This window comes from Lathyrus oleraceus, chromosome 5 (assembly GCF_024323335.1).
Source record: "Lathyrus oleraceus cultivar Zhongwan6 chromosome 5, CAAS_Psat_ZW6_1.0, whole genome shotgun sequence".
Lineage (NCBI taxonomy): Eukaryota > Viridiplantae > Streptophyta > Magnoliopsida > Fabales > Fabaceae > Lathyrus > Lathyrus oleraceus.
This window is the reverse complement of record NC_066583.1, coordinates 8,782,238-8,803,971: the sequence shown is the minus strand read 5'-3', so window position 1 is coordinate 8,803,971 and position 21,734 is coordinate 8,782,238.

Here is a 21,734-nt window from a genome sequence, read left to right as displayed (position 1 = left end):
GTAAACATCGAGTCGTTCCATCAGTCATCGGTAAATGTCTGATAAATCCCCAGCTAGAAATCCCCAGTAGAGTCATCTGTAAATGTCCTACCCGGTTTCCAGTTGCAAATATTTGTTTGTCTCTTCCCCAATAAATTTCTCATCCCTAGTCATCGGTAAATGTCTGGTCATTCTTTTTGATGTCGGTAAACATCATCTTTCGATGTCGGTAAACATCGTGTCTCACCCCAGTCATCGATAAATGTCTGGTCATTCTTTTGATGTCGGTAAACATCATCTTTCGATGTCGGTAAACATCGTGTCTCATCCCAGTCATCGGTAAATGTCTGGTCTTTCTTTGTTCCTTTGCCAATAAAATCAAAATCCCCAGAGGTCGTCGGTAAACGTCTTGTCTGGTATCATCACAAAGATTTTGTTCCTCTCCAAGCAGAGATGCCATCGGTAAATGGCCCAGTTTTCTTTCGATATCGGTAAATATCGAGTCCCCAGTGAAGTAGCCATCGGTAAATGGTCTTGCTAAGTTGACATCGGTAAATGTCCAGTTTCTTTGAAGCCACCATCGGTAAATGGTCTTGCTTCCTTTCTACATCATTTGTTTCCCAGCAGCCATCGGTAAATGGTCGTGCTGAAGTTGATATCGGTAAATATCAAGGTCCCAGTTTTAAACATCGGTAAATGGTTTTGATTTTCAGAAGTTGTTTTCCCAGCAGCCATCGGTAAATGGTCTCGCTGAAGTTGATATCGGTAAATATCAAGTTTCCAGTTTTCCAACCATCGGTAAATGGTTTTGCTGTTTTGAAGTTGTCATACAGTTGTCATCGGTAAATGACGTGGTTCTTTTTGTATGATATCCAGTCGGTGCAAATTTCTACGGTTCTTTTGTATTCAATCCCTGTTTACCCTGAAAGTCTGACAGCCGTTGCTATCATCCGTTCGGGTTCCCAGCTGATTGAATAGGGGCAGCTGTAGCACCTCAAATTTGCACCTATCATTATACATACCATTCTCATATTAGGTCATAGCATATCATGAATCCATTGCATAGCATTGCATTGTCCTCAGTTGCCTCAAGAGCAAGCAAGTCAAGAATTAGGTCAAACTGATCAGGAGATCAGTCAACCAATCAAGCAAGGTTGTTTCTCAAGGATCCAAGGCCCTAGGGTTTATCCAACAAGTTCACATGACTTGAAGGTCCATTTGAAGTGTTCAAGTCAAGGGTTGAAGGCTCAGAGGTCATCAGTCAATGCATAGCCAGGCAAAAACCCTAGAAAGTCAACAATCAGTCAAAGCAGTGGATGGTGGTCATTCTTGTGGAATCTGGGCACCATGGTTAATAATCAAGAGTTCATATGTCTTGGGACATCATTTGAAGTCAAGGTCTCAAAGAATTAGGGTTTGGAATTCATCAGAAGTGCACAGTCAGTCCAAAACCTTAGAAAAGTCAAAGTTGGTCAACTGTGGTTGATTTTTGTGGTTTTGATGGATGGAAATGGTTTGAGATAGCTTATTCATGTCCTAATAGGCCTCATGTGTCATGGCAATCAACATCATGGAAGAATTTGGAGCCAATCAGAAAATTTCCAAAAATAGAAACTGGACCTGTAATTTCAACTGCCAAAAATGGAAACTTCTTGATCCTCAACTTGCATCATGATACAAGCTTCAAATGAATTTTTGCCCAACATGAAAGTTGAATATCTTGTTCTCCCATTTTCAAAAAGTCCAAGAACTCTCAAATCCCATGTGTGGTTGTCAAGATATGATCAATTCATTTTCATCAATTTGTGAATTTCAAATGAGCATATCTCTCAAACCATAAGGCCAAATTTGGTGGGGTTTTTTCCTACAAACCACATTTTTCATCCTCTTTCCAAAAATATAAATTTCACCCTCCAAAACCTTGCCAATCAAAATGGCATTTTTTGACCTTTTCATTTGAAAATCAAAGTTTGACCAAACTTTGACTTTTTGATTCATTGACTTTTTACACAATTGGCCAATTGGGACTCACTTTATATGGTATTTGAAACTTGCTCCAAGCATAATTTCATGTTCATTTCATCATCATGTCACCATTTTAGATCAAAGTGCAAAATGTGCAAATGTGGCAAATTGGTTCAAACAAGTAAAGTGTGGTTAGCAATTCATGAACCAATGTAAAACAGCATACACAAATGTCCTTTGCAGCCTGTTTAAGGCCCAGCTCGTGGCAAGTTACACCTCCATTTCCATTTATGTGCCAAATTAGCAAAATTGCAAATACTTCATTTTGAGCTAAGCAAGGTTAGTACATGATTAAGGGATGCTAAACAGATGATATAAAGTTCTTTCTCAGCTCATTTCAACCCTAAGAATCACAGCCTCCATACAGAAAAATACACATACTCTCCTTCTTGCATATTTTGCATTTTTGAAAATTCTGAGAAAATCATCAAAGCACACGAGCTGTTCTTGCTTCTTCCACCATCTGGACAACCTTGTGAGGCATTGTGAATCATCAATCATCATCTGCACAGCCCCTTCCTTGTTCTGTTTTCAAAGAGCATGACAATGGTGAAAGAGGATTTGAAGAGTTCCAAGCAAGATTGAGCCAAACAACCTCAAGGAACTTTCATTACCAAGCACTATCTCCTTCTGTTTCAGCTTAAAACCTTCAAACATCTCTGCTCCATTGAATTCCTTCAAACAAGTGAGTTTTTCGATTGTTTTGTTTCTTTAAGTGATGCTATGCCATGTGTAGTTCCAATGTTGCTGAGCATTATGAAACTTGTACCATGCTAAATGATCAACCATGCTGTGAGAAAATCGAATTTCCTTGTTTGTGCACAAATGTATTTTCCCTCGATTTGGTTTGGTTATGATGAATTGGAGAAAATGGATGTTATATTTGTGTTGTGTGTGACATGATGAAGCTATTGGTATGCCTGCCATGAATTTCTGGGCATTTTGTTCTTTGCTCGTATTTTGAATGTTGGTGATATCCTGTTGCTTAAACTCTTACTCTGCCCAGAAATTTCCATTGCTTATGCTTGGTTTGTTGTTAATTGATGCTGCATGATGATGATGTTGCATGAATATACTTGTACCAGTGCCATGTTTGCTTGCCATGCTATTCGAGTTTCAATTGATGATGATTGTTTGATGATGTTAAACATTGCTTGCTGTTGTTCTAAAACCCTAGCATTCCCAGAATTTGCATGAAGTTTGGGTTGTTGTATGTTGCTGAATGATGTTGTTGGAACACTAATGCCATGCTGTTTGTTTGAGTTTGCTGAATGTTTGTTTTTGGTGATTACATGAAGATGAGTACATGTCCTGCTGCCAAACCCTAAGGGTTTCTAAACCCAGAACTTGAAATTCGATTGGCCCATGTTACTGTTCTATTGGTGATGACCAATCAGAACATTCCCTTGCCTTTGCCTAAACACAGTCGTTTAGATAAGTGGCGCGCCATATTACACAATTGCCACTGGTCAACTCACTTTGACCATTCCATTCATGCTTTTGTTCATGTTTTGCCTCAAATATTCACCAATCTTCCATAATTCATTTCTCTTTCAATTCAAGTCCAAAAATCATGAGAATTTTTCTATCATGTTCATGGATGTGTCTAGTATTTAATTGTGATTTTTAATTAATTTTTCATTGGCTGGATTTTAATTGATAATTGGTTTTCTAACATGTATGCCAAATTGATACATTGTGCCATTTCTTTTGTGAAATTGTCATGACATATCCATTGCCCCTGAAATTTTTTGTGGTAAAACTAGACATGATCACCTTCATTTCCATATAAAGTTTGTGCATTTATCATGTGTGGATTGAGAGTTATGATTTTCTGAAGTTATGTGTTACATTTATTGCTACATGAATGATGTGTATTTTCCCTAATTTTGTTGATATGCTTCCCTACATCCAAATGACCCCAAATTTTGCATGATTGATCCTTTATATGTCTAGTTGATGTATGAATTTTACTGGAATTAATTGTTCTGTTTCCAATTTATTTGAGAATTTTCTTCCATGCTTAGTCATTTGTTGACTTTTTGTGCTATGCCTTGCCATTCCTTTTGGGAAATTCTCATGCCATATTGTATGATCTTGAAATTTCATATGTGATAACTAGACATCTCAAGCTTTGCATTGGTGTTAATCGCATTCATTTCTCATCTGTTTTCAATTTGATATGATTTTTTGAAGTTGACCCATGTTTGTTGACTTTCATTGTGCATGCTTAAATTTGGTTTGACTTCATGATTTTCATTAACTGCCTTCCTCTCATCCAAATGCCATGAAATTTGACATGCTTAACATGTTAGATGTTAGGATTAAGTGTGATTTATTTGGTGATTTTTGAAATTATTTGAGTTGACTTTTGATGCAAGTCATTCTGTTGACTTCTTTGAGCTTTCATTTGCCTTACTTTGACTTCAAATGTTCATGAAATGATAGTGATGCATGATTTGATTGTGAATCCAATTGAGATAGCTTCTTAAATGTTTGACCTTGACTTTGGTTGACTTTTCTTTGCTGTTTTGACTTTTTCTTTCATCCTTGACCCTAGGCTAGTCCTAGTGGTCTTTTGAGCTTACAATTGAGTTCCTGTTTCAGGATAAGCACCAATGCCTCAAAGATCATTCAAACTTGTTTGAATTTGTTTGTTTATCATGTGCTAACCTTTGTTTTGTAGGTGTGACTCATATGGCTTGAGTCTTGTGTTATCCCCTTTGGTCCTTCTGTGGTTAATTGTTATCCATTCCTTTTGATTTAAATCTTTGACTTGTTTACTAATTGGTTTGACTTTTTCAGGTACTTTAGTTGCTTAAGTTCTCTGAACTTGATTTGCTTTGCTATTTAGCAATTGCTTTGGAGGTATAATTACTCTCTCTTCATGTAGTCTGGAGACCCGGTCTGTTATTTGACCGGGCAAACTGTCTGAAGTCCTCCTTAAGAGGCAATGCCTGTGTTTGTTTAAAATTGTCCCAAGCAGGAAAAGTCCTCATTTGAGGCAATTGGTGGAAGGTAGGGATAAGTAGCCTATCCCCCACTATTCAGTCTGTCCTCTCTTTGCTCCCATTACATGGTTGAAGCATCGAGATAAAAACCCAAGATCTAATCGAGTCAATAATGGGGAAAGAGTTCCATCTTTCTGAACTCCCCCACTTTCTATTATTTGATGCTCTCCCTGATTAGGGATAGAAGCAATGAGGCACACCCCTCATCTCCTATTCATCTGCTTCACCTTAGCCTCTCAATGGCAAGGTTAAGAGCAACACTTACCCTATTCCAGTTGGCCCTAGTGCCTAACCTTTTGCTTGAGCCTCTTGTATGCATATAGAGTGTGCTTCCTGTGATTGCCTGTTTGCTTTGCCTCTTTAGGTTTAGTTTAGACTTGCCCTTGTGCAAGGTAGGTTGTGCTTGACTTGCTTCCTGTGCAAGTCAAGTCTGTGTGGCTTAACCCTTGTGTGAGCCACGTTTAGAGTTGTTTGGCCGAACTACGGCAACTCTGATTCTCATGTTCAGATGAGATACATAGGCACGAGATGCGATGTCTTGTCGAGTTTGACTAACCACTAACATCTAATTCTTTTCTCTCACCCCTGTTGTGATTGAGGTATTCCCTTTCTCTTGCTCTTGTTGCAATCAAGACCCTTGCTTCTTGTGCAAGCCGTGTCTAGGATAGGTTGGCCCTCGTGCCATTTAGCTACAAACCTTAACTTAGGGTTGACAATGCATGACAACATCTAGGCTCGAGTCGTAGTCTCCCTAGTGTTGTGTCTCCCTCTGTTATCTGGTTAGGCTAGTCCTTTTGTCCCTGCGTAGGGGAACTACATCGCCCTGATCTTCATACCAGATGAAGTATGTAGGCAGGAGATTGAGCTGATCTCTCCGGGCGCCTTTTCTTTTCTTTTGTGTGTGTTGTTTGACAGTTATAGGCTCGAGTCCCCGACTCCCTATTAACTTGTTGTGTTGTTGTGTGCTTGGAAGCCGATGTAAGTCCATCGAGTGGCATTTGGGTTCCAGTGTGTGTGTTTAGGTTCGGATGCTGATGTAAGTCCAGTGATTGGCATTCGGGCTCCATGTTTGCCTGTGTGTTTTGTTTGTTTGTGTACGTGTCAGCCGAGCTACGAATGCTCTGATTCTTCTCTCGTCCAGATAAGATACGTATGCATAGGATGCGATATCCTAGCGAGCATGTGTCGTTTCCCCAGTCCGAACTACTTCGACTCTGATGTCTATGCCTGATAGACTAAGTAGGCCCAGGATGCGATATCCTGCCGAGTCAGTCTTGTCTGTTTTCTTGTGTCTCTTTCAGCCAGTGTGTGTGTGTTTTGAGCAGCGTTTTAGCAACCATTTTCCTTTCTATTGTGCGTGGATCCCGTAGAGTACTACGGATGCGTAGGGGGCCTAACACCTTCCCTTCGCATAACCGACTCCCGAACCCATTCTCTTTGGTCGCGAGACCATGTTCTTTCCTAGGTTTACTTCGAGCGTTTCCTTTCCCTCTTTTGGGATAAATAACGCACGGTGGCGGCTCTGTTGTTTCTTTCTTTTCCCGCCGGTTTTTTCGCGCGATGCGACACCCATACCTCAAATCAATCTTGCTAAACACACAAGCTCCAACCAGTTGATCCATCAGATCGTCAATCCTCGGAAGTGGATACTTGTTCTTAATCATCACTTTGTTCAGTTGTCTATAATCAACACATAATCTCATAGAACCTTCTTTCTTCTTGACCAACAAAACAGGTGCACCCCACGGCGACACGCTAGGACGAATAAACCTCTTCTCAAGCAAGTCTTCAAGTTGACTCTTCAACTCTTTCAACTCCGAAGCAGACATCCTATAGGGAGCCACCGATACAGGACTAGTTCCAGGAACTAAATCAATCGAAACTCAACCTCACGTTCCGGCGGTAAATCACTTATATCTTTAGGAAATACCTCCGCAAACTCACAAACTATTGGTAATTCTTCAATCTTCCTCTTCTCACGAATATCCAAAGTTGCCAACAACATAAACAACTCGGCACCACCTTACACGGATTCATCAACTTGCTTAGCAGACACAAACCAATCTTCCTTAGCACCAACCTCAGGAAAATAATCGTCTTCTCAAAACAGTTGATATACACCCGATTAAATTCTAACCAATACCATCCTCGAATCCAACCTCTCTTCGGGTTCAGGAAAAGCACAACATTCTCAAAACAGGTTAACTAGCCAACATTGCACTCTCGCATGCAACAACATAATGTCCAAGCTCGATACAATTGGAACATCCAAGATAAGCATACGCTTCTCCCCCACTTATTTCATTCCCAACTTGTCAATGGAAAATAAACAAGCATCAACAGTGTTCTCACACACATGTCGCATACTAGGGAACAAACCTAATTAAACAACCTGGTCGGACGGACCAACCATGCTCTGATACCACTAATGTAACACCCCTTTTTTTACCCCAAAATACTTAACATATAATCAGAGTAAATAAACACGCATATAAACAAAAGGGCGTCACATCGACGTTTTCAAAAACTAAAAGCTTTCAAAAACCAACATCACTCATCATCAATATACAATACACCTGGTCATTTAAAATAACACATTTCAATTATCATGAATATTCAAGAATATGCGTTCGCAGCGGAAAATAATGAATACTCATGCATTCATAAGATGATCCATGTCCCATACCATGATCATCTCTCAATAATCTCCTCAAGATAAAATAAAACCATATCCAGAATATTTGGCACTATGGCATCTCAAACAGCCATTGCAATCAAACATGTTCACAAGTAATAACATAATACTTATCCAAATAGGATACGAGTTCAATACTACTAATCTACCCCGTGTTACATGACCAGAGCATTGACTCACTACCTAGTCTCCAAACTAGAATACGGAAGCTCTCCGGCTAAATCTCGAATGAGCTACCTTCCACTTACTTCAGCGATACTACTCCTGAGTATCTGCACGATACCCATGTAAAGGTAACATTCAAACAGAAAGGGTGAGAATTCAAATCATTATGAAGAAGTATAATAAGGCACAATGATTAAATCAACAATTAAAGAAATTCATCACACTTCGTATAACCATGTAAATAATATTAACCAACATTTATTTCACATGTTTCAAACATCCATCAAAACTCAAGGATTATAATATTCAAATCCAATACTATATTCCCAAATATGCACATAACTACAATTATCACATAATCACATATTTTGTCAAGTTATGTACTCAAACATCACCAAATTCAATTACCATATCTCATACATACACAAACATCACAATCACAACAATGCATACACTCAATTATCACATAACTCTAATGTGACTCAATGCAAGACATGTGACTCTATGCATGCGGTACCTCAATGTGAACCCAACGTTTCACCGCTTTCCGATTCAATATCTAGAATCCAAGCCACGCTTCCGATCCGGACAAGATCAAAGCCACTACTACGCCTATTTCCAATTAAGGATCAACGTATACTACGTCTATTTCCAATTAAGAATCAACGTCTATGAGAACCCACAGTTTCACCGCTTTCCGATTCAATATCTAGAATCCAAGCCACCACGTCTATTTCCAATTAAGGATCAACGTCTACTACGTCTATTTCCAATTAAGGATCAACGTATGCTACATCTACTACGCCTGTTTCCAATTAAGGATCAACATATGCTACATCTACTACGCCTGTTTCCAATTAAGGATCAACGTATGCTACCATGTGAATCCACAGTTTCAACGCTTCCACCATGAAGCCGACCATGCCATGAATGAATGTACAAATACCAACACATATGCAATTAAGATCATCTCTACCATCTTAACATTCCACATATCACATAATTCAACCCTATGAATTATCCACCAATGGTACATATACACATTCATAACAATTACACCATTCACATAATATGCAATTAAGATCATCTCTACTATCTTAATCATTCCACATGTAACCACAATTCAACTCTATGAATTATCCACCAATAATACAAATACACATTCATCACAATCCACTATTCACATATATAAACTAATTATCAAATACGGACAATTAGATTTCATCTCAAAATGATTACAGCATTTGAAATCTCAATTTTTCACTTTTCAAACAGTGTTAACCGGTTAACGCATATGGTTAATCGGTTAACGCAAAACAGAATACACTTCCTGGCAGATTTCAACAGTGTTAACCGGTTAACGCATTTGGTTAATCGGTTAACACAAGACAGAATGCAATTTCTAACAGATTTTCAACAGTGTTAACCGGTTAACGTTTTTGGTTAACCGGTTAACGCAAAAACAGAATGCTATTCCTGCGTTAACACAAAACAGAATGCAGAATTTTCTGCGTTTCTCATCGTTGGAGGACTTTCGGACCTCCGATTTTGATTCCGTAAAAAGCCAAACGTTCAGAAAATTATAACTCATACAATACTATAATTATATAAGGTTAATTTGCAGTTTTAACACAATCAATCACCACAATCAAGCATACTCATCAAAACTAACAATTTCAAACAACCATACAAAATTAGGGATTTTAAGCTAAACATACTTCTACCCATTGACCCCATCATACTAACCCATAATAATAAGGATTCCCCCTTACCTCTTCAATTTTCTCGAAACCCTAGCTTCTCTCTTGTTCTTCCCCTCTTCTCCTTACTTTTCCTCTTCTTTTTCTTTATTGTTGTCAAATGATCAAATGAATCATAATTCTCACTCTCCTCACCTCTTATTTACTAGTATTCTATTTGGGCTTAAAGAGTGATACCTCTAGTTTAATTATTAGGCCCAATAAGACTTAATATTTAATTATCTCTATTTAATTTAAATAAATTAAACCAACACAACATACACACTAAGTTAATTACTATAATTATTTAATTATATCTCATATCAACTAAATAATTAATTAACACACCAAATTAATTAATATAATCAATTATTATACTACCTAACAACCAATTAATTAATTAACACTCAAATAAAATAAAATAAAATATAATAATAATAATATAAGAAATAATTACTAAAATTGGGTTGTTACAGTCACTGCATGTGACTGTTGGGATGGAAGATTCCTGTCCCCCACGTGTTTCCTGCGGAAGGTGAAGGGTTAACTGGATCGAGCCTGTGGATCCGGAAAACCTGGTTTGGATCCGGCCCCCTTTTGGGCTTTGTGGGGTGACCACACGTCCCATTTAATGTTTTTAATTTGGTTATTTATTTATTTTTATTCTTTGTTTATGTATTTGAGTCGCTGTTAAGGTAATAACTGGCTGTCCATGGCCAAGTGGAGGAAGGTTTGACTTGCCTTCATTGAGGTGGTGGGTTTGATACCCATATACAGCATTTTATTTCTTTTAGCATTCATTTTTTTTCATGTTTATGTTTTATTATGATTTCTCCTATACTCATTTGTTAATACTTACCTCTTTTATTTATTTTATTGTTTAAATATCGATTTTTAATCTATGGATTCAACAACTCTAATGTTGTTTATCCATGATTATTTTTATCGATACATTGATAGTATTTCGCCGCGTTTTGATTAATCGCATATGACATTTCAATTATTGTCAACATGCACAAATCGGCTTTGAGCATATTATTTAGGTTGTGTGTCCCTCAATTTTACTCCTTTTGATTTGATTTTTGATTATCTTGTAAATATAATTTTGTATTTGTGGCTTTCCTCACATGGCTTACTCTTGGGCCTTCTTACAATGAGATAGTTCCCTTGCACTTACACTCATACATTGCATTATTTGTTGTTTGGGCCCGAGTTAATTATTTCAATGTCTTGAATCCCCATTCGATAAAATATACCCCCACTCCCTTGATGTGTAATAATTTTACTATTTTATTTCTTTATTTGACTGTTTAGCTAGTTACTAACACAAGAATAAAATCAATTTCTTTTCAAAAAGATCAAAAATAATGACTCGGTCCAACGTCGAGTATTTTCTCAATAAACAAATCAATCCATTTTTTTCTCCCATTCTATTCCATTTTTTTCAAACCTTCATCAAATGCTTGATCCAATGTCAAGTCATTTTCACAACAAAAACTCAAAACACTTAATTCTTATTAAACATTTTCGCAAATAAGACGGGAATGGAACATGGTGGATACCACGCCCTCCTGAGACTAGGATTCGAGATGGATATCTCGCTCATCCAAGTTCTCGCCATTAATCAAAACATATCAAACCAATCAATTTCTTTTCTTGCCTCTGTGCGATTGACTCTCTTAAACCTTTTCTCATACGAAAGGTACTTTGTTTCAAAACAATGCAAGGCAATATTTTTCCACCTGTTTTGGGTGGTCCAACAATGTTTTCGTCGATTTGACACAAAGTAGCTTTCGCTAAAATCGACCAACAAACAAACATTTTTCTACCCAGAACTACGTAAGCCTTGATTTCTCTATTGAGATACGTAGGAGCAGGATTTGTAAATCTTGTCAGGCCCACTAATAAAAAACTTAGGTTTAGTCCTTCGTCAAAAAAATCCAAAAATATTCTCCTCTCTTCTATTCTTTCTTTCCCACCTAATAACTTAAAGACTAACATTTTAAACTAACACTAATGCACACAACTGACCTAATGGTTCCCGTTAAGTACAACGAACGTGAGGGGTGTTAATACCTTCCCCTTGCGTAATCGACTCCCGAACCCTGATTTGGTTGCGACGACCATAATCATTGTCGTTCTTTCTTGGGTTTTATCGATATTTCCCCTTTCCTTTTTAGGAATAAATAAAGTTCGGTGGCGACTCTGTTCAGTCCATCATTGCGAGTGTGCGATTGCGCTTCGCTTAGGTCGTTCTCTCATTTTCATTGAGGTACGACAGATGGCGAATCTGCTGGGGACATACCTAATCCCTAAGTGAGTTAAACCTAGTTAGGACGTTTGTGTGCCTTTGTTTGTTTAATTGTATGGCTTTTCCTTATTTATTACTTTTATTATCTTTATTCTTATATTTATATATTTGTTGTATATTGGTTCCACTGTGTTGGTTACTTGGATATTTGATTGCAAACCATGTGGGAAAGACTCTACACCCGAGTCTAGAGTGAAAAAACATAAGATAGGACGATGGTTGAGTAGTACAGACTCCTAAGGTGAATACTTCGTAAGAGCCGGTACGAGAACCTCACTTAGAGTAGATCCTTTTGCAAATATTATCGCCCGAGGTGTATACTTTGTAAGCTTCGATGTTTCAAAGGGGTCCATGACTCTAAGAACCTTTTAGAACATTGAACCTCTGGCCAACTAGAAATGATGGTTGCGTAGTATGGATTCCCGAGGTGAATACTTCGTAAGAATCGATACGAGACCTCGCTCAGAATAGATTCTCTAGATGGAGTTGACGATCGGAAAGTATTTTCCGTAAGCGTCAAACATTCATTTGAATCCATGACTCTGAATACCCTGTCTAGAACCGAGTCGATGGTTGCGTAGTGCGGACTCTCGAGGTGAATACTTCGTAAGAGTCGGTACGAGAACCTCACCCAGAATAGATTCCCTTGATGGAGTTGACGATCGAAAAGTATTTTCCGTAAGCGTCAAACATTCTTGTGAATCAATGACTCTGGGGATCCTTTGTAACAAAGCCCTAGATCATACCCGGTGAGAACCCCTGTTTTTGAAAGAAATCAAATTTATCCATACCTCGGACCTTTGAACCCGTACAAAAAAAAACATTGCATCCATCCATTCATTGCATATGCATAAAAAAGCAAAACTCTTAGTTTGTTTCACATTATTTAAGGAATCCAAGACTTGTTAGCAAAATGAATCCTGAGAGAAGAAGCACTTTTCAGTTCAAATACAAGAACGTGGACCTTGTCAGCCTGCAGAAGTTTAGTGCCAAAGTAACACCAATCAAACTCAACAGCTTTGTGCAAAACTATGGAAGAATCCTGGACATCCTAAATGAGAAGATGGACATGATGACCGCAGTGACTATTGCTCAATTCTATGATCCACCCCTACGTTGTTTCACGTTTTCTGACTTCCAATTGGCTCCTACCTTGGAGGAGTTTGAAAGGATCATAGGCAGGAATTTGAAGGATCATAATCCATTTCCTAAGTTCGATGAAGATATTCCTCCCAAGAGGATAGCTTTAGCTTTGGGTCTGAAAGTTTCTGAAGTCGTGGACAATTGGGATGTGAAGGGAGCTTTCAATGGTTTTTCTAGGAAGTTCTTGGAAGATCAAGCTAAGAAGATGGAAAAAGAAGAGAATTAGGAAGCCTTCTATGTTGTGTTAGCCGTGTTGGTATATGGGATAGTTCTCTTCCCAAATATTGATCATTTTGTGGACCACCTGGCGGTGAGAATCTTCCTCTCTGGTAACCCTGTACCATTCCTCCTGGAAGACCTCCACTACTCTCTCCATGATCGTCATGAGAAGAAGGGAGGAACCATCTTATGTTGTGCGCAGTTGTTGCATGCCTGGTTTAGATCCCATATGCCCGAAGAAGGTCCTTTTGTCTCAAAGGAACTCAAGCCTTCCCAGAAATTAGCTTCCCTCACCTCCAATCATGTTAAGTGGTATATCAGGGATTGGGAAACTGAGGATGTGATTGTCAGCATTGGAGACTTCCCCAATGTGCCGTTGATAGGAACCAAGGGTTGCATCAACTATAACCCCGTGTTATCTCTGAGGCAGCATGGTTACCCTATGAATGGCCCTCCAAAAGCTGAAGCTTTAGAGTCTTTCATCTTACACAGTGCTGAAGCAGATCATCCCATGGTGAAAAAGATCAAGAGGTCTTGGCAAGCAGTTATCAGAAAGGGTAAGGAGTTGGGTAAGAGAAATGCCATTGCTTAAGAGCCTTACACTTGTTGGGTTAGAGAGAGGGTTCAGATGGTTAAACTCCCTTTTCCATTTGATCCTTCTATCTATCCGTCAGTTCCTGAGCCAAAACCCATATTACCTAAAGATGTAGAGAAACTCAATGCCCGTATCAAGGAGTTGGAGTTGGAGAATGCTGATTTGAGAATTAAGCTTGGCCGAGTCTCGATAGAGAATGGGAATTTGAAAGACGGTCAACAAAAGAAGGACAAAGAGCTTGAAATCTCCAAAAAAAGAGCTAGGGAGTCTGAAGTAAGGAGAGAAAAGTTCGGACAAGCGCTCTACAACATTAAATCTGTATTCAAGTCAAAGGAGAAGGAGTTGGATAGAGCTTTACTCCAGATTCAAAAACTCAACAAGACTCTGGAATTGACCCTTGAGATGAAAAGGGAAGCACGACTAATTTTTGAGATTCGTACTCGTGAACTGGAGAATACTATTCAGAAATACAAGGATACTCTGGAACGCGAGAAGCTGAAGACTGAAGAGTCAGAAAGAGTTTGCACACGACTGAAATATCATTTGGAACGAGCCAATGCTAGAAACCATGCACTTAAAGGTGGGAATCAAGATGCTGCCTATATGATGTTGCTAGGTGAATGCAGATATTGGAGAAACCTCTATAGGGACATAGAGGTGACCAAGGCTGAAGACTTGCGCATCATTCAGGACCTCCAAGGGATCTACACTGAGTGGAAGGGAAAATTTATGAGGTTGTCCGGATTTGCGAATTCCATCATGCGAGAGCTACCTGAGAAACTACAAGAAGCTGATTGGTGCATGTGTCCAAAGAACACCCCGCATCAAGCCTTTAATTTCATTAAGTTTTGTAAGGCGATACTAGAAGGGTTGACTACCGACCTTGCTATGGTTCGGAAAGCCCATAAGCCATAAGCACGTTGTTTGTATTTGAACTTTGCTATGAGATTAATGAAAAATCGCTTTATGGATTCATTTTATTGTGCTTCATTTCCTTATTACTTTAAATATTTGCGAACAAGTATTGTGGTATTTTTGAAATGAATGACTGAAACTAACCAAGAGTTTTGCAAACAAGATGCATCCATACATACATTCATGCATTTTCGAAACAGAGTCTCACTCCGCCCTTTCTTCCTCCAGTTTCACGCTGAATTTTCAACACCAGTATAATACTCGCGCCAGAGCAAGACAAAGAATGGCTGAGCAAGAGCAAGAGAGCGCCCGAGTTAGAGATGAACTAGACGAAATCAAGGGAGGCATGTCCCAAATGCGAGAGATGTTGCAAGCTTTAACCTTCAGGTTTGAGATTCCGCAAGCAACTGTGATTTCAGAGACCACGGGATCAGCAGTGGAAGTCCAACCTCAGAGGACGTTACCCTCAACCCTTCCTCCATATGGGCTACCCTATGACTTCGTCCCGTGAGCGGAGGTAGTGCACGACATGGGGCAATCTGTCCAACAAGTCGTGCCATTACCGGTTTACACCGACGCATGTCCAGTCATCCATATTGTGGTTCTGCTTATGCTAGGCATATTCCTCACTATGAAGATTAAAATCACATGTATCATACTGTCGACTCAACAATTGCTGGTGGCGAAGTAAGGTTTGAGGATTTCAGAGAAGTAAAGGAGAACATGCAGCTCCTTGAGAAGAAGTTCCGAGATTTAGAGGGAGACCACGTCTTTGGATCTGCTGCCAAAGAAATGTGTCTTGTATCCAGGTTGGTGATTCCTGCAAAATTCAAAACTCCATACTTCGACAAATACAAGGGGCATACTTGTCCAAAGAGCCATCTTATCATGTATTATCGAAAAATGGCTGCACACGTGGAAGACGACAAGCTGATGATCCACTGTTTTCAAGACAGCTTGAGTGGGGCTCCTTCCAAGTGGTATTTGAGTCTAGATCAGAACAGGATCAGATGTTTCCCAGACCTGTCAGACGCGTTCATAAAACATTACAAATACAATATGGACATGGCGCCTGACAGAAGACAGTTGCAAAGCATGTTCCAGCATGAAAAAGAGTCCTTCAAGGAATACGCTCAAAGATGGAGGGAACTGGCTTCTCAGGTTGAACCACCTCTGGCTGAAAAGGAATTGGCCGAACTGTTTATCGACACTGTCCAACCCCAATTCTACGAGAAGATGGTTGGAAGTGCTTCCCTGGGATTCTCCGAGCTTGTGGCTATAGGAGCTCGCATTGAATATGGTGTGAGAAATGGCAAACTGGCAGCTGTAGCTGGAACTTCAAATGCTAATCAAAAGAAGTTCTCTGGAGGGTTTCCCAGGAAGAAGGAAATGGAAACAAATGTTGTGATTGTTGGTAAAGGAAGAGCTCCTCCAAGAAGGAGACCACAACAATATTCACCATAATATTATGGTCAACAACCATTTCCCTATCAGCAACCCATGTATCTCGTCCAATACGCTCCTCAGCCGTACGTAGCCGCTATGACGCCCGCATTTAATCAACAGCCTGCTCAGGCTTATCAAGCGCCTCTAGCTTATCGAGCAACCCCAGTTTAACAACATGTTGCGGCCCCTCCAGCTTACCAACAAGCACCAGCAGCTCCTGTTTATCAACAGCCAAGAGCTCAAGCGCCAAGGCAAAATGCTCAAAACCAAAATAGGAGGCAAGGGGATAGGGCGACCTTCGATCCAATCCCAATGTCGTACACTGAGTTGTATCCCTCTTTGTTGCAAAAGGGTTTGGTAGTTCCCAGACCTATGGGACCCCCACCTGCTCGTCTTCCTCCATGGTACAACCCTAATGCACACTGTCCTTTTCATGGGCGCCCCCGGGCACGACCTAGAGGGTTGTTACGCTCTAAAGCATAGGGTTCGTGAACTGATTGAGAGCAAGATCTTGTCTTTTAAGGACATGGGACTGAATGTGAAGAACAATCCTCTTCCTCCCCATCGAAATCCTGCGGTAAATGCCATTGAAGACGCCTCTATTGGTGTTACGGTTGATAAGGTGGATGATGTAAAGACTTCCTTGGCAGCATTCCATGCCCGATTGGTGGAAGCTGGCCTGATTAATGTTAATCATGACAATTGTGAAGAGTGTGCCACACACCCAAGAGGGTGTCAGATGGTACGAGACAATATCCAAAACTTGATGGATAAAGGAGTGTTTCAGATCTCCGGTGTTGCGAGGAATGAAGACGTGTTGGTAATTGAACCTTGTTTCAATTTACATGAACCAGTTGAAATCCCATATTACAGTGGTGGAGTGGTTCCAGTGAATGGTCAGCAATCGCCTGTAGAGATTTGTATGCCCACGCCTTTCCCATATGAGAGCACCAAGGTCGTACCTTGGAAATATGAAGTTACCGCTGTGGATAAGGTTGTTGAAGGAAATGCAGACGTCGAAGTAACAGAAGCTGTGAGTGAAGATGTCACCAATATTGCAGGAATGAGCAGAATGACCCGTAGTGGTTGAATCTATGCGCATGAATTCAACGTGACTCCTCAAGGACCGGCCAAGGAATCAACAGTTGCAGCTCCCACTAAAGAACCCGAAGTGGTCCAATCCGAAGATGTTGTTAAATTCTTGAAGTTGATCAAGAAAAGTGACTACAAGGTCGTGGACCAGTTGCATCAAACACCATCTAAGATCTCTATTCTTTCTCTGCTATTTAACTCCCAAGCCCATATGGAGGCTTTGTTGAAGGTGCTTGCCCAAGCTCATGTAACGCAAATCATAACAGTTGACCAATTTGATGGAGTAGTTGCCAATATCACAACTTGCAACACTTTGAGCTTCAGTGGAGAGGAATTGCCTGAGGATGGACAAAATCATAATCGTGCTCTCCATATCTCGGTAAAATGCAAAGATGATGCTTTGGCAAGAGTTTGGGTTGATACTGAATCTTCTCTGAACGTGATGCCAAAAAGAACACTCGCCAAGTTATCTTATCAAGGACCAGCTATGAAGCCCAATACCTTGATAGTGAGAGCTTTTGATGGTTCCAGGAGAACCGTGATTGGAGAGGTTGAATTGCCCATATTGATTGGCCCCCATGTATTCTAGATTAATTTCCAAGTCATGGATATTAATCCAGCATATAGTTGCTTATTGGGACGTCCCTGGATTCATGCTACAGGGGCAGCCACCTCCACTTTGCATCAAAAAATGAAGTTTGTGGTGGACAATCAACTAATCATCATTTCTGGAGAAGAAGACTTTGTGGTCAGTCACCTTTCATCCTTAAAATATATCGAGGTTGATGAGGACGCTTTGGAAACTTCTTTCCAAGCTCTTGAAATAGCCAATGCCACTTTTATGGAGACGAGGGACCCGGTTGGGAAAGCTTGTTCATCTTTCGCGTCTCTGAAAAGCGTAAAGTCTAGCATCGAAGGAGGAAACCCTGAAGATTGGGGTCAACTTATTGATATTCGTGAGAAGCATGATCGCTTTGGTCTGGGATATGTGCCTTCCGCTGCGAAAGGTGCCCGAGTCCCAACAAAGGACAATACCCGAAGCATCCAGGAAGTATTCCTTAGCATAGGATTCATCCATGGAGATTAGGTCAATGCAATTGAAGATAGCACCGAAAATGAAGATGAGCCATGTTTGGTTTACCGGTGTGAGACAGTGTTGAACAACTGGAAGGCGGTTGAGATCCCCGAAATTTTTCCTTTGTCAAAGTAATAATTGTTGTATTTTTCCTTTCAAATCCTTAGCTCTGCCCAAGGCTAATGGATCATGCTGTAGGGCCCCTTTTCATTTTCAAATAATCATTATCAGTGAATGAAAGGCATTTTGTTAAATTCTTATTATTCATTTATTTTGCTTTCTCTTAAGAAAATGGCAATCTTTTCAAAAACAAGACCAAAAAAAAACTTTTCATTTATGCATCTTTTATTTTTTACTTTTCTAAAGAAATCAATCATTCAAACATGCAGAATAAATGATAACCCCGTTGAATCCAATGACTTTACTCCCTCTCATAACTTTGACTCCCCTATCTACCAAGCGGAAGAAGAGGGTGAAGAAGATTGTTACATCCCCGACGAATTGGCAAAGCTGCTCGAGCACGAGTCCAAAGCCCTTCAGCCACATGAAGAACCGGTGGAAACAATCAACCTTGGCACAGAGGAAGAGAAGAAAGAAGTCAAAGTCGGCACCACGCTTGAAGCAAGCGTCAAAGAGAGATTGGTTAAGTTGCTACAAGAATATGTGGATGTATTTGCATGGTCATACCAAGATATGCCAGGTTTGGACACCGACATCATTGAGCACAAGTTTTCGCTTCAGCCAGACTTCCCGCCAGTAAAACATAAACTCCGAAGAACAAGACCGGATATGGCTCTGAAGATCCGTGAAGAAGTCAAACGACAATTTGACGCTGGTTTTCTCACACTGGCGAAGTACCCACAATGGGTAGCTAATATTGTACTGGTGCCTAAAAAGGATGGCAAGGTGAGGATGTGCGTTGACTATAGGGATCTGAACAAAGCTAGTCCAAAGGACGATTTCCCTCTACCACACATTGATACTCTGGTAGACAACACTGCAAGTTTTCCTGTCTTCTCCTTTATGGATGGTTTTTTGGGATACAATCAAATCAAGATGGCTCCAGACGACATGGAAAAGACCACTTTTATCACCCCTTGGGGCACTTTTTGCTATAAGGTAATGCCTTTTGGTCTAAAAAATGCCGGGGCAACTTACCAAAGAGCTATGGTCACTCTTTTCCATGATATGATGCACAAGGAGATAAAGGTCTATGTTAACGACATGATTGCTAAATCTCATAATGAAGAAGATCATATGAACCATCTGAAGAAGCTATTTGAACGCCTCAGAAAGTTTAGATTACGGTTAAACCCTGCAAAATGCACATTCGGTGTCCGTTCAGGGAAGTTGCTTGGTTTCATCGTTAGTCAACGAGGAATTGAGGTGGACCCTGACAAAGTCCAAGCTATACAAGAAATGCCTGCTCCACGTACCGAGCAAGAGGTTAAAGGTTTCCTTGGACGTTTGAATTACATCTCAAGGTTTATCTCACATATGACAGCCACATGTGAGCCTATCTTCAAGTTGCTTCGAAAAGATCAAGCTGTTGAATGGAATTCTGATTGTCAAAGTGCTTTTGAGAAGATCCGTCAATACTTGCAAGAGCCTCTTATTTTGATTCCACCTATCCCAGGAAAGCCATTAATCATGTATATGATTGTGCTTGAAGGGTCAATGGGATGCGTGCTGGGGCAACATGACGAACCCGGTCAGAAAGAACATGCTATTTACTATTTGAGTAAAAATTTTACTGATTGTGAAAGTCGATATTCGCTTTTGGAGAAAACTTGTTGCGCGCTAGCATGGGCTGCTCGTCGTTTGAGGCAATACAAGATTTTCCATACTACTTTGTTGATCTCGAAGATGGATCCGATAAATTACATCTTTGAGAAACCTGCCTTGACTGGAAGACTTGCCCGTTGGCAGATGCTCTTGTCAGAGTACGACATCCAGAAAGCAATCAAGGGAAGTGTGTTAGCAGAGTATCTTGCTCACCAACCAGTTGAAGACTACCAGCCATTGAAGTTTAATTTCCCCGATGAGGATATAATGGTGATAAAAGATTGTGAGACCCCAGGCTCATATGAAGGACCAGAACCAGGATCTCGATGGAAGCTCGCGTTTGATGGTTCCTCCAATTACAGTGGTCATGGTGTAGGAGCTGTTTTGATGAATCCTAATGGTGGTTTCACCCCTTCCACAGCAAGGTTGTGCTTTGATTGTACGAATAATGTCGCCGAATGTGAAGCTTGTATGCTTGGTCTTGAAGCCGCAATTGATCTCCGAACCAAGATTCTTGAGGTGTATGGAGATTCAGCCTTGGTGATCTATCAGGTCAAAGGAGAATGGGAAACTCGTGATGCGAAGTTGATCCCGTATCGTGCTCATGTTGTGAAGATGATAGAATACTTTGATGATATCACTTTCCATCACATCCCAAGAGTAGAGAATCAAGTGGTTGACGCTTTGGCAACATTAGCATCAATGTACCAAGTCAGATTCCATAATGAAGCTCCACTTTTTCGAATCGAGCGAATAGATGAGCCTGCTTACTGTCAGCTGATTGAAGAAGAAACTGATGGTAAACCATGGTTTCATGACATCAAGCAATATCTTCTAAGTCAAGAGTATCCAGAAGATGCTACATTATTGGATAAGAAAACTCTGAGGAGGTTATCATCCAAATTCTTTTTGAGCAATGATGTGCTTTACAAGAGAAACCATGACATGGTTCTGCTCAGATGCGTGGATAGACACGAAGCAGACATGTTAATCAAGGAGATTCATGAAGGATCCTTTGGGACCCATGCCAATGGACATGCCATGGCGAAGAAGATTTTGAGAGCTGGCTATTACTGGTTGACCATGGAGTCCGATTGTTTCAGCTATGCAAGAAAATGTCATAAATGCCAAATTTATGCTGATAAGGTGCATGTACCGCCAACACTGTTGAATGTTTTGACATCACCTTGGCCTTTCTCAATGTGGGGCATCGACATGATTGGTGCTATAGAGCCTAAGGATTCCAATGGTCACCGCTTCATCCTGGTTGCCATCGATTACTTTACTAAATGGGTAGAGACTGCTTCCTATACCAATGTGACGAGACATGTGGTTGCTCGCTTTATCAAGAAGGAGATTATTTTCCGCTATGGAATCCCAAGCAAGATCATCCCAGATAACGGTTCAAACTTGAACAACAAGACAATAACAGAATTATGTGAGAGTTTCAAGATTGACCACCATAATTCTTCTCCATATCGTCCAAAGATGAACGGTGTTGTTGAAGCTGCCAACAAAAATATCAAGAAGATCATGCAA